The sequence below is a fragment of the Triturus cristatus genome, chromosome 8 (assembly GCF_964204655.1).
Source record: "Triturus cristatus chromosome 8, aTriCri1.1, whole genome shotgun sequence".
Taxonomy (NCBI): domain Eukaryota; kingdom Metazoa; phylum Chordata; class Amphibia; order Caudata; family Salamandridae; genus Triturus; species Triturus cristatus.
Window position 1 is genome coordinate 1,169,002,162 of NC_140591.1, and position 12,771 is coordinate 1,169,014,932.

Sequence of the window (12,771 nt, forward strand, 5' to 3'; positions counted from 1 at the left end):
AGAACAGTACAGGCTCAGGCTACACCCCAGATAAGTGAACTTAAAACAAAAAGGTATAAAGTGGGGACTAATAATAACGCCACAAGTCTATCCCAATGAAGACACAAATTAATCACTGGTCAGAATTATATCTATTACAAAATGATTTTTTTCCATTACCAGCCAAGAAAAGCTAAATGACAGGTACTCCTGCTACTTATTCCTGGAAATACTTGCATATAGTGACACATACACATCTATACACAATTAAATATAAATGACAATACATGTTTATATAAACACAAACAATTATCTTCATTGTGTGTTTATGAACAGGCACTATCATATTTAACCATTCGACTTCAGTCTTCCATGTATTTGGAAATGATGTGGCTGTATTAAAAAAAAACTATCAATGGCCCACAGTTAGGAGGCAGTCTTAGTTGGGTCAGATAAAGACGGTGTAACTACAATGCTAAAACCGATAGCATAACCAGATAGAAGTAATCCTGAGTGTAGTTGACGACTCATAATATGCTTGGAAGGAGGAAATCCTAGGGTCCAAGGCAGAAATGTGAACATAAATAGTAGTTTCACTTATTTCTTGAAAGAAAACGATTGCTTACTTCTCTTCATATCTGTCCATTTGTTCGTAAGAGCGGATACAAAATCGCTGCTACACAATTGGAGACGCCCTCACCCATGGCATCAAACTCTTCCTCTACTCTACCAACCAAGCACAAAAAATGAAGTAATCTTTTACTCGTCCACCAAGTTCTGTGGAACCTCGTCAGGGGTATAAGGCGCTATACAAATGCTACGATACAGTACATTCTCAACAGTGAAAACAGTAGACGTACACCATCTTAGGCTCAGGTTGACCTCTACTGTTCGCAGCCCAGCTTGAGTCACTCCTGACTGTTCCTCATTGAACAGGGAACTAAGGGCCAGATGTACGACCGCTGCATTTAGCGACATGCAAATTGCGCTCAATTGTGATCCACAATTTGTGGGTTGCTAAATGCCATGTACAACAGCGTCAGAGACACTGTTTGCGATTCCCAATGGGGTCGCGAATTGCATGCCTCATCAATATTCATGGGGCACTCGCAATTTGCGACCCCATTAGGAATGACTGGTCCTCCCACGTATGGTGGCCTGCTGTGCTCAGCAGACCTCTGTGTCTGGGACTGTTTTTCAATAAAGCAGTTTTTTTTAATGCAGCTAGTTTTCCTTAAATGAAAACGGGATGCATTTAAAAAACAAAATGAAACGTTTTTGTTTAATTTTTGTAAGGACAGTTAGTGGTCCCTGGGACCACTGCCTGCCCCTAAAAAATATTTTCCCTTTCCTAATTGTGAGTGCATTACCGCCCTCTTTTGCAACCGCAATTGCGGTCGCAAACCATTCTTACATAGGGAAGAGAGTCGCAATTAGGAAGGGATGCCCTTGGACGCCCCTTTCTAATTGCAAGTCGCAAATCCTATTTAGCGAGTCTCAAATAAATTGCGACTCGCTAAATAGGGTTTTACATGGCCCTATTCATTTGTGCATGCAAAAATCGGTCGCACATCTGGCCCTAAACCCCGACCTTTTGATGGACATCATCGTTCAAGAACACAAGGAGGTGCCTAGGCCCGGAATCACATTTTTATTACGTTTTTAAATCCCAACACAGAAAATGCTCACCTCGTGAATATATAAACTGTACTGCAGCAAAATTCGAGTATATACCTCCTGTTTTCATATCAGCATAAACAAAATGCTGGGTTTTTTCGAAGCACAGCCTCAAGTTTATATTGCTTCCTGACACTGGAAGGACAGACTGGAGGGCGTCGTTTCCCCTGATGTTCTCACCTTTTAAACAGGGTTTCTTCAACGTTAATGAGGGAGGCCTTTCGATCTCTGCACACCCATGGCGTTTGACAGCGAAAAGGCATGTCGGACGCATTAAAGAATGGCCTACCCTCTTTGGGATGGGGACTCACCGTGGAGGGAAAGTACATTTGCTCTGTAAAGCAGGGCCGTTTCTACCATTAGGCAAGACTAGGCGGCCCCCTAGGGCAGCAAAAGGGATGGGGCGGCAAAAGGGGGAATTTTTTCTCAATTTGAACCTACAAAAGTAAAGCTAGGCGGCCGCCTAGTCTTGCCTAATGGTAGAACCGGCCCTGCTTGTGCGCCTCCGGCAACAATTCACTGCGTAGTTTAATGAAAACCTGCTTTGTCTTTTCGCCCTCTTGTTCAGCCCCTAGACCGCGACCCCAGTGCCCAGGGCACAACAATGAACACAGCCCCTGGGTCAAAGAATGATGCCAAGCCGCCCGGGCCCTTCGGGACATTGTGTGCTCTTTGCAGTACTGTCGCTTTAACTGGCTCCTTTGTTGCTGAAAAAAGAGCAATTAAAAAAGGGACGGGCGGACTCTGCCAACAAAACTTTGCTCTCTTATTTCTCTGCTGCTAATATTTCGGATTTCCTTGGCTCCTTTCATGGAGTGCTGCGTTGGGCTTTGTGGCGCTTGGGACGTCCTGTTGCCAGTGTGAGAACTTTCGATTTTTTTTCCCCCAAGGAGCTGCAATAAAATGGAGTTGGTCAACTTGGTTTAAAAAGTTATGGGGCAACTTCTCAACAGCTCTGCGCAGAGTTCCATCTCGGAGGAGAGGGCGAGCACCTCCTCATGCTTGGCTACTCACATGTGGAAGTTATCACGGCGCTAGGTCTGCCCCGGTGCTATTTTTGAACCCATATTCATATATTTTTTTAACCGCTCGGTACCTTTTTGAAGACATTGTTGGAAGGTTGAGCAGAGTAACTGCGTGGCGATTGCCTCTTATCCGGTAAGTATTACATATAACCTTTACGTAGTTCATCACTGGTAACTGGTTAATGGCTTAACATTTGAAAGATTAGAGGTTTGCACTTAAGGTGGCTTCATCTTCAACATGCATTGAACTATTAAAAATGGTTATTGTTCTCTTTCGGAATTCTGGGCTGAAATATTGGCAGCTCAGTGAACTTTGCGCCTGTTGTCATAATAATAGGCTGTTCGTGCCTAACAAAAATGAATGTGTCATGATGTAACACAACTTGTGCTCATGTAAAGCGCTCTGATACCCAATACTTTCGGGTCAAGATCGCGCTACATAAAACTCTGTAAAAAAAAAAAAAAAAAAAAAAAGAACTGACCACTAGCCTAGTGTCATGCCAGATACCGTAATCCGGTAGTGTCTGTTTAGGCCAACGTCAATGTCCACACTGGGATTTTTGAGCCAGTGCTAACCCTGTTAAAAGTAAGACTACAAGTCCCAGAATGCAAGGTACAGGTGGCCACAAACCCGGGATTGTTTGAAGGTGTTCCACAACATGGAACCACTTGTCAACTATGGTGAAGTGTGCATTCTGTCTTACACCGGCTCAAATTCTGGTCAGGATTACTCTCATAGCGGTACCATGCACAAGCTTGTCAATAACTTCTATTCACAGTGCCAAGAAGCAGTTCATTCTGTGCTGTACGCCAAACTTTATTAACGTCTTGCCATAGTCTCTGATTAGTGCAGATTTGAGCGTCATGAACTATAATCTCCATGACGTGGAAATCTTTTAATTGTTGTCATCAGCCTCTATTAAATGGATACAATGGTTAATGATAACTATTTCAGGTGCCTCTGTGAAAAAAACAAGCGTTGGCAAAAACACTAGGTCTGGCCTTGGAAGATGGTGCAAGTTACTATTTTTGTTGTTTCTGGTTTTGAAAACGAGTTGCACTTGACGTCTCTGTAGTATTTAAACACAAGGCTCTATTGGGCATCCCTGTATATAGTTCTGTGAGTGTATGGCTACCGTGACGGTCTGGCCTGGGCGTTTCGTTGAGGTCGTTTGCAGGACTGACTGTTGTGATCGTGTTTCCTGATAGTATATGAGAGTAACATAGAAGGGTTCGGCAGTAGAGGGTGTGCTTCTCTAGGCTGGATGACAGGGGGAGACAGTGATCATAGCAAAAGGGAGAGGGTGGCATTTTACAATTCTCGCCTAGGGCGGCAAAACACCTAGAAACGGCAGAAGTGTTTTCAGGAGAAAGAACAGTGAATGAAGGTGCATCTGGGTAGGCACTGAAAAGAATGATACACAGGCGCGATCTCATGTCCCACAAGGAGTGTCTGGCCGAAGCGAAATGAGTTGTTTGGTATGGTGTGATGGGGGAGGCAGTGTTACACAGTAAATGTTAAATGAGCGCATGAACTGGGATAGCAGGCTAGACGTGTATCCTGACTAAAGAATAAACCATCCCTGCCACAAAGAAACAACAGACCATTTCCATAACAACCTATTTCTTTCCGGCGCAGCTGAACTGCTAATGATTTCCTGGTAACAGCACCACAACGATGCTGATAGCAGCGAGTAAATGTGCATCTTCCAGCGCGCGCTTCATCCCGTCTAGAGTCTGCAGACGGGCTCGTGCCTTGCGTCATGACTTCCTGCTGCTGTCGCCCAAACGGCACTGTCCACACGAAGAGGAAACAGAGAGATGGAGCTTCTATGCAAAAGGAGCGGGTCATTTGGGCAGCCTGTCGTAGATGCTCCTAGCCTCCTAGGCCATGTGCAAAGAGAGCAGATACGTGGGTCCCTGTGCTGCAGATCGTGTGCAAGATGACCTGGTCATCAGGACCTGCGCAGCAAGAGTTCACATGCGATCATGTGTAAAATTAACATGTCACTTCAGTCGGAGAAGTGAGGCATTTTGTGAAAAAGATACAACGAGGCCATGTGCAAGCTGAGCCGATTGCCTGTGCACCAGGCCATAAGCAGACGCCTGACGCCATGGCCATGTGCAGAAGACAGGCTGAAAAAAATCTCACCAGAACCAAGTGCAGTGAGAGATCCGGTGCGAGACAAGCACGTTACCAGGTGCGCGTGCAGGTACATATGGTCACTGGTATACTGCTCAACAAGAAGTAAAGTGCCAGAAGAGCAGGCCTCTAGGAACTGCGCACAAAGAGACCGTTTGCAAGGGGAGAATTTCACCAAAACCAGGTGTAAACAGAGCAAGTCACCGTGGCCTTGTATAGCACAAAACTGTAAAATATATCACCAAGACCCTCTCCAACCGAAAAGGAGCAACAGGCCTCAGTCATACGCAGCAAGCGATCAGGTGCGAGAGAAGCGAGGAATAACAATACCAGCTACATGTGCAGGAGGGGCAGAGGCATGTGCAGCAGTCCGTTCTCCGAGCACGTCATCAGAGCCATGGACACAAAAAAAAGTTCACTAGGGCTATATGCCACACGAAAATAGGTGTTGGAAGAGCAAGTAACCATGGCCCTGGGCGACAGGAGACTGTGTGCAGAATCAGCTGCTCACTGGGGCCTGTTTAAAAAAGAGGGGGCGCCAGGGGCGTGTGGTGCAATTGTAGATCTGGTGCAACATGCAATAACGTTGTCCACTGCAAATTTTTGACACATGTCCCTAAAATACCCCCAATCCAATGTGGCACACACTCATCGCCCAATCAAATCAACTCATAAGAAGGCAAAAGGGGCCAGGGCTAGATGGTATTTCCTATGCACCACAAGGGCTACACAAGCCTATGTTACGTGTCTGCCAAGATGTGCATGCCGCTATGGCACTGAATACAGCAGGAAAGAAATACTGTGCAAGACGAGCAGCTTGATCGTCTGCGGACTGGACTCTGCGCCTGGATTTTAATTTCTGATTCCCACAACAAACGGTCTCTGTGAACAAGAGGCGGGATGGTGCTAATAATGCGTCCTGCAACCAAGACACGATCTGCAGAGTGAGGCAAGTCACTGGGCATGGGCAGGGCAGCATCGGTGGGGAGAGATGTCAGGCTCCCTTAACCAGGAAGGCATCAGCACTCGCAGCAGGGCGAGGGCATCTGCAGGGAGAACTGGCCACCAGAGCTGTCAGTCACAGAGAAGCATGCACAAGGGGAGCTGATCATACGGGCCCTAAAAAGCTAAGCTAATTATATGAAGGTCTGATGACTAGCAGCGTCGTGACGTAAACAGCACTCGGTAAAACGTAAAGGGTAGTAAAATAGCAGGGCTCGGAGCAGGTTCACATGACATGTCCTTAGCGATCATACAACAGGAGGGTTTCCAGTCATATGTGGGCAGGTGCATTCAGCTGTTCCCATCTCATATAGTACTTGTGGGCGTGTGTGTGCGTAGAGACTGCACCCGCACTACCCTTTCCGATGCTATATTGGGAGCGTAGGGGATTACTGAAAACAACAGTAAACCATGCCCCATCAATTACATACGTAGCACAAGGGGGCACTAACCGCCACCGCCTTTCACTGCACGCTTAGACGACAGGACATTGAGCTGGACACAGCCCTGGCTCTTACCTCCCGGCCACCGCCGCCGACTCCTCAGGACTCTAGACACCACCACGGCTCTCAGTAACCCCAAACAGAACAAAATGTCTGTGTCCGCCCAGTGTTGTGTCTTTTCCGCACCCTGTGTCCGCCACCGGCGTCTGGCTGCCGAGGCTGCGTCTCTGCTCCGGCTCCACACTGAACAACAGCGCCGCTTGCTCCAGTGCGGAGGCCGACCAGTGACGTCAGCCAGCGAGGCCCCGCCCACTGCACTGACAGGGCGGCAGAGGCTCAGACACCCTGCAGGGCCTGGGCGCGGGCCAGAAGAGGCGCTCAGAGAGTTCCCCCAGTATCTGGAGGAGCGGGGCAGAGAGCCGCACAGCCCCCCCCCCCCCCCCCCCACACACACACACACAGGAGGGAACGTAATAAAGCCACACAGGGCGAGGTCTGTATCGTTTGCTCCTTCTTGTATTTTATTTGCTCCTGATACTTGCACAAATGCCACTATTGCCTCATGGAACGTAACGTTTGATTCTGTAACATGCTCACTTGTAATTTTTCTCCTTATGTATCATTACTGCTCCTATTGTGAAGCGCTCTGACACCTTCGGGTAAAGTCCGCGCTATATAAAAACGCATTAAATAAATAAATAAAATAAACTACCCAGGGCCGGCAAGCCCCCTCACTACCACCCTTTAACAGTGCCCCTCAAGTCTTCATAACCACTCTCTCTCAGATGTATTTAATTAGTTATATAGCGCCACCTATACCAGTGTAGGTTGTCAAAGCACTTTACATCACACACACATTACACAGAGACAATCAAGCATATGTGTGTAAATCAGTGTATAGGAAATGTTACATAAGCCAGAAGACTACAAGGTGAGTCACATGTCCTCCATGCTGGTAGACAGTATAGTTTAAGAGAGATTAGTCTGGAGAAGCACAGACTCAGAATTTAAAACATAACCCCATGGTTGGGGGTGACATTTAATAGCAAGGATTTTTTTACCAAAATGAACCCTTTTTGAAACATTAGAATAATGAAAGACGGAGGAAAACACCATAATGCTCCAATCTATACCTTACAGTTTGCATGCAGCTCTTTGATGACAGTTATTAGTTCACTGCTCCATGTAAGGATTTTAACATCTACACTGCTAGTAAGAAAGGGATCTCTCTGACAAAAGCACTGACCTATTTAAACTATATGCACTTTGTGATCTGCATGGTACACGTTCTTTGCAGCAGACACATTAACCCTCTTTGCTACCATAAAATGAGTTAAAACTCCCACTTGACAAAACTCCTTCTCTGTCCAGGAAGAACATTAATCACCGTGTTATCTTGCCACTTTTATTTTTGTATGAAAATTGCAGAGGCCAGCACTGCAGCAGCAGGTGCTTTTAAAGCCATAAAATATTTTCAAACGCGGCGCCCCCTGGAAGAGTCAGCACCTGGTGCGGTGGCACCGCCCTAAAGCCAGCCCTATTTCCTCAGGGAGGATCCCTGTTGCAAGAAGATCCACCCGAAATCTTGCGTACATTGCCCCATACCTGCACCACCCTGGAAGCCAGCAGTCAAGTGCTAAGGACGAGAGAGGGTTCGCTCTGCACAGAGATACATGCAACACTCACTTAGCATAGCTATTAGGTTTCAGATTGCTTAAGTGTGACATTTTCATAATTTCAGTGTAATTATGACATTCAATGATTATGAGTGACACTTTCCCAGGAGCAAAATTAAGCAAGGAAAACGAGGGAAACATGAATATCAGACTTTGCATCCATTTGAGCAACTAGACACTCTAAGATCTTAAAACTGCTGCAAAACACCAGAAATGGAAGGGCACTAACCTAGTGCCCTTGTATAGGGGTGCTGCCTGCAGGATGTGCGTTGCTGCAGCCAGGCCCCAGGTTATGGGGTTTTGAGAGAAGCAGAGGGGTGTGAGAAAGCTTCATACTGTATTTTGCTTGGCACTTCACTGTATGAATGTTGCTTCTAAGCTGTTTAAATAAAATATTTTCTAATTTCATGAAACTCAATTTTAACACCTCTTTGCTGGTTAGCGTGCATAGGCATGGAAATCCCCTGTGTTATCAAGCACATACTGCCAATGTTATTATTATTATCGGGGAATATTGCAAACTCAGCCTTTTTTCCGCTGCTTTACTCCCTATGTGAGGCGTTTCAACTGAACATATTTTCCTGGATGCAGTTTCATTTTTAATAACTATTTGCTGCAAATACATACATACAGCCTTTTAAAAAGTCATCGGTGGCGAAACACATATTAGCTGCTTGATCATTGCTTATTATAACTTCATTCAGATTCCCACTTGTGACACTATGACTGCAATCTTGTTATTACAAAAGACACCCAGAACTAACTGGTTAATGTTACTGCCTTGACACCAAGTGTATCCCTTGATGCTCCTGTTAGTTAATACTCTGTTTACTGACCAAGGAATCTTCTTGGTCCTACCCGTCAGTCCTCTATTACTTCTTCTTTGTCTCCTGCCCATGTTTATCCCACCTACTTTCATTTTGTTGGGTGCCTACTTCAATTTCACACACTTCCATTGCTCTCAAACCCCATTTCTTCATTTTCCTCCGTTATTCCAATCCCATTTACTTTCTCCTTCTGGAAGGACGCAATGCTTCAGTATTCCGCCTTTGAATTATGAATTATTTTTCAGGTGTGTTAGTTTAGAATTACTTCTTCCAGAATGCATTAGGATGCTAGCAGGATTTGTGTGCTACGCCATAGCGTAGATAAACCACCCTTCTTACACTACACCACTGGGTGCCCCACAGTCTTTTCCATCTCAGTACTTCCCAGACGAGTGCCCCACATCATGGGTGTATCCACCACGCGACAGCGCGCTGCATACAATAAGCAGCGCCATAGCACAATACCGTGCAACATAGAAAGAGACACAGAAAGGACGCAAAAGGGTTACATCCACCAGCAGAGATTATTTAAACACCATGCTTCTGCTGAAAATTACCTGATAACAAGAACCGACTGCACCAAAGGGGTCCATTGTGCCCCTGACTTCATAAGTTATGTGGGAACCCACTAGCTTCAGTGTGGTGCATGCCAGGAACTGCAGGGGTTTGTTTATAGTTGTGAAAGGGAAGCTTCCTCTCCCCAGAATATACAACCATTTTACCTACTTCTGCTCTGATTAAACATTGTGCTGATGTAAGCTTTTTTGTTAGGCTGTAGAAGTGGTCAGGGAAAGAGCTTATAGTACAAGAAGGTCCTCAGAGCACACACGTGAGAAGCTGGCTTAGTATATGGTGCACACTTATGTAAGTGGGCACCCTGCAATAATCCAGACAACCCTTATGGTGATTTTAGTGGTCTTAGACAACCTTAGAAAGCTCTCTAAGTGGTAGTTGTGGAGAGCAGCCTTTAGGCTTAGTCCAGAAGGATTGTATAACAGCTTGTTTTACCAGAAAGTAATCTTATTGGTACAGATTAAGTGAAAAAGAACCACACAGTGTATTTATATAAGACACTTACTAACACATACAAATATCTTCTACCCGGAGATATACACAATGCACACAATACTTTGCAATAAAAACAGGTAAGTAGCACAAATACACAGTGGTCACCAGGGGGAGACCAAACCATATACTAAAATAGTGGGATGCAATCCACGACTCAAGTCAAGACTATACCCAGAAGACTTAGAAGTGCCGGGGAACCAAGGAACCACCCAAGGTAAGTACCCAGGGACCCCACAGAGGCCGTGTGCAGAATGGGAACACGGACGTGCACTCAATTTAAGTCAATGGGTAAGTCGCAGTTGCAATTTTGAAGAAGGACCCTTCCCAGTGGACCCTGAAGAAACCCTGTGGAAGACTGAAGGTTGGAGAGCCACCCCACCCTTGGATACCCTAGGAACCAGGATACCTACACCAAGGAAGCCGGGTGCATAGGTGTGAAGTGGCGTTGGAAACCGCCGTCAAACTCAATTGAGGACTTCAGGAAAAGGCCGCAGCTGGAAAAGGTGAAAGAGTCCGGTTGAACCAAAGGGGGATTCAAGATGAGAAGTACCTGCAAGCAGAGGGGACAGAGTATATGCACTCAGGAGTGACCAGGAGGCATGGCAGACAGATGCCCACCGATGTCGGGTGTTGCAGGAGAGCTGACGGTGACCTTGGAGCTGCAGCTGTGAAGATCTGGCAACGCTGTGGAAGACCAGGAGCCGTTCCACGGCGGGTCTCGAGAGTTGAGTGGTCAGTGTTCGTGAGGGAGCACCAACAAGCCTTGGCAACTGCAACAAATGTGGAAAGCGAAAAAGGAGCAGCAAGGTCCAGGTGACTTGCCACAAACAGGGGAGTCAGAGCAGGCCCGAGCAATCAGGGAGTCCGCTGAAATCAAAGAAGACCCTCAAGAGGACCCACAGGCTGGAGGCACTGGAGTAGCAAGAGGACCTCGAGCAGCTCACCAAAGATGCAGGCCCACGGTGCAATCGATGCAGTGAGGAGGAAGAACTTGGTCACAGGAGATGCTTGAGATTGGGGCTACTTGGAGCCTGAAGATCTTGGAGGAAGGAAGCTAACAAGCCTCTGCAACTGCAAGTCGATGCGGTGCACAGGGGTTCAGTTCCTGCGGCTCCGACGAGGGACACTGGCATCAAACTTGGCGTGAGGACAGGACAGGCCTCGAGGGATGTGAAGAACCACCACCTGTGTTGCTGAGCTTTTTGGAGTCCGTGGGAGGCCAGGATCAGCAGACCAGTCAGCTTCGTTGTGGTGTCTGCATATGCAGGGAAGTGACTCCTTCATTTCAAGAGAGATTCCTTCAGGTGTCTTAGATGTCCACAGGTCTTGGAAGATTCCTGTAAGGAGCATGGTCACAGATGCTGCCACAGACTTGCAGGACGACGAGACCAGGAGCAGCCGGAGTCTTCCCAGTTGCAGTCTCGGAGCCCAGAGCAAGGTCCAGCGAAGTCCAGAGAGCCCAGACGATTGAAGATGAAGTGGTGTCTTTATTTGAATCTTGTCCTACGACGAATCTTGGGACCCACCCACAGCTAAAAGCCCTTAAGTACCCCAAGGAAAAGGGTTTGGACAATTCAGGGTATCCTCCCTGGGAAGGGGCTGCACAGTGTCCTTTGTCCAGTTTCACGACAGAGCAGAAGCCAACGGCTCCCTGAGCTGGTTTGAACTGGACTATGCAAGGAAGGCGCTAAATGTGTCTCTCAGGCAGACTTAGAGGCGCTGGCAAGCGCTCCCACCCAGCCCCAATACATTAAACCCTGTCTGGGAGGTGGTCACACCTCCCTGTGACAGGATATCTGTTGTTCTGCCTTCCCCTGCTTGAGCTTGGCTCAGCAGCAGGAGGGCAGAAACATGTCTCTGGTTGGCAGCAGCCCTAGCTTGCTGTCCAGTTCTGGAAGACTGGTACCAGGAGCACTGAGGACCTCCTGGAGGAGCTTTCCAGTACATGGAATCATACCTCCCACACCGTTTACAGTGTGGGGGTGATTCCAACATGTTTGATACCAAACATGACAAGGTTCGTTACAGCCAATTTAGAGTTAGTCATCGCGTAATGATGCATGGCCACTCTATATATCGTAATGGCTGATGCACTTACAATCCAGTAGAATGGACTCCGAAGGTTGTAGGGGTGTTCCACTCATACAGGAGCACCCTCACACTTAGAACCGATAACCCTGCCTTCAGGAATAAAAAGGCCTCCTTTAGGGGTTACCTATAGATTTTAAGTGCAGTGAGCTTAGATATAGGGAAACCTATATCTGTTGTAAGTGCTGCTAGCACCAGATTACACAGGCTGCAGGCCTGTAGTTACAGTTTGAGCTTCAGCCCATGGAAGACCCCTGGTGTACCTATGCCCTGGGTACCTCAGTACCATATACTAGGGACTTATAAGGGTACACCAGTATCCAATCTGGGACGGACCTAAGTACTTACCATAACCAATTTAGGGAAGAAAGCACAGAGACTGGGGTCTTGATTAGAAGAATCCCAGTCAGGCTAGTCAGAAACAGCATAACACCAGGTAAAAAGTGTGGGTATATACCAAAAGGAACCTGAAAGGTACCCAGTAAAACCTACCCTAATAGAGAGAATTTCAAACCAATGGGTAATTCTCTATGTTAGCTATCTCTGGAAAAACAATTGTTTTTCTTGAGTCCCCTCACTCACCTAGGGTTGCCCCAGGGTGACATGCTTCATCATAGGTGTCCTCCCAGGCATCTACTGCCTGAGGCGTGCTGCAACTTGCGAAGTTACGTAGGAGCACTTTTTGTTTAGACTATGTGCCGTGCTTAGTGTGTGGAGTGACTTATGTGAATATTAAAACCGCCTAGATAGTGAGCTCTATTATTTAATTCTGCTCCTATCCGGTCGGTAAAATTAAAATGGGGTGAGAAACAGGGAATACAGTGACTATAATGTATAACTGGC

General features: G+C 46.7%; 1 protein-coding gene across 6 annotated transcripts in view; it reads right to left on the reverse strand.

The window, feature by feature from the left end:
- INPP4A (inositol polyphosphate-4-phosphatase type I A) overlaps positions 1-6,555 on the reverse strand; it is an 857,226-nt gene extending 850,671 nt beyond the window's left edge. For 4 of the 6 annotated variants that reach the window (XM_085622817.1, XM_085622816.1, XM_085622818.1 and 1 more), the window contains exon 1: positions 6,345-6,539. The gene's annotated coding sequence lies outside the window, so the exon portion shown is untranslated. Of the gene's footprint in view, positions 1-6,344 lie in introns of all 6 variants that reach the window. The other 2 variants (XM_085622821.1, XM_085622820.1) reach the window with 1 other exon arrangement.
- Positions 6,556-12,771: the final 6,216 nt, after the last annotated feature.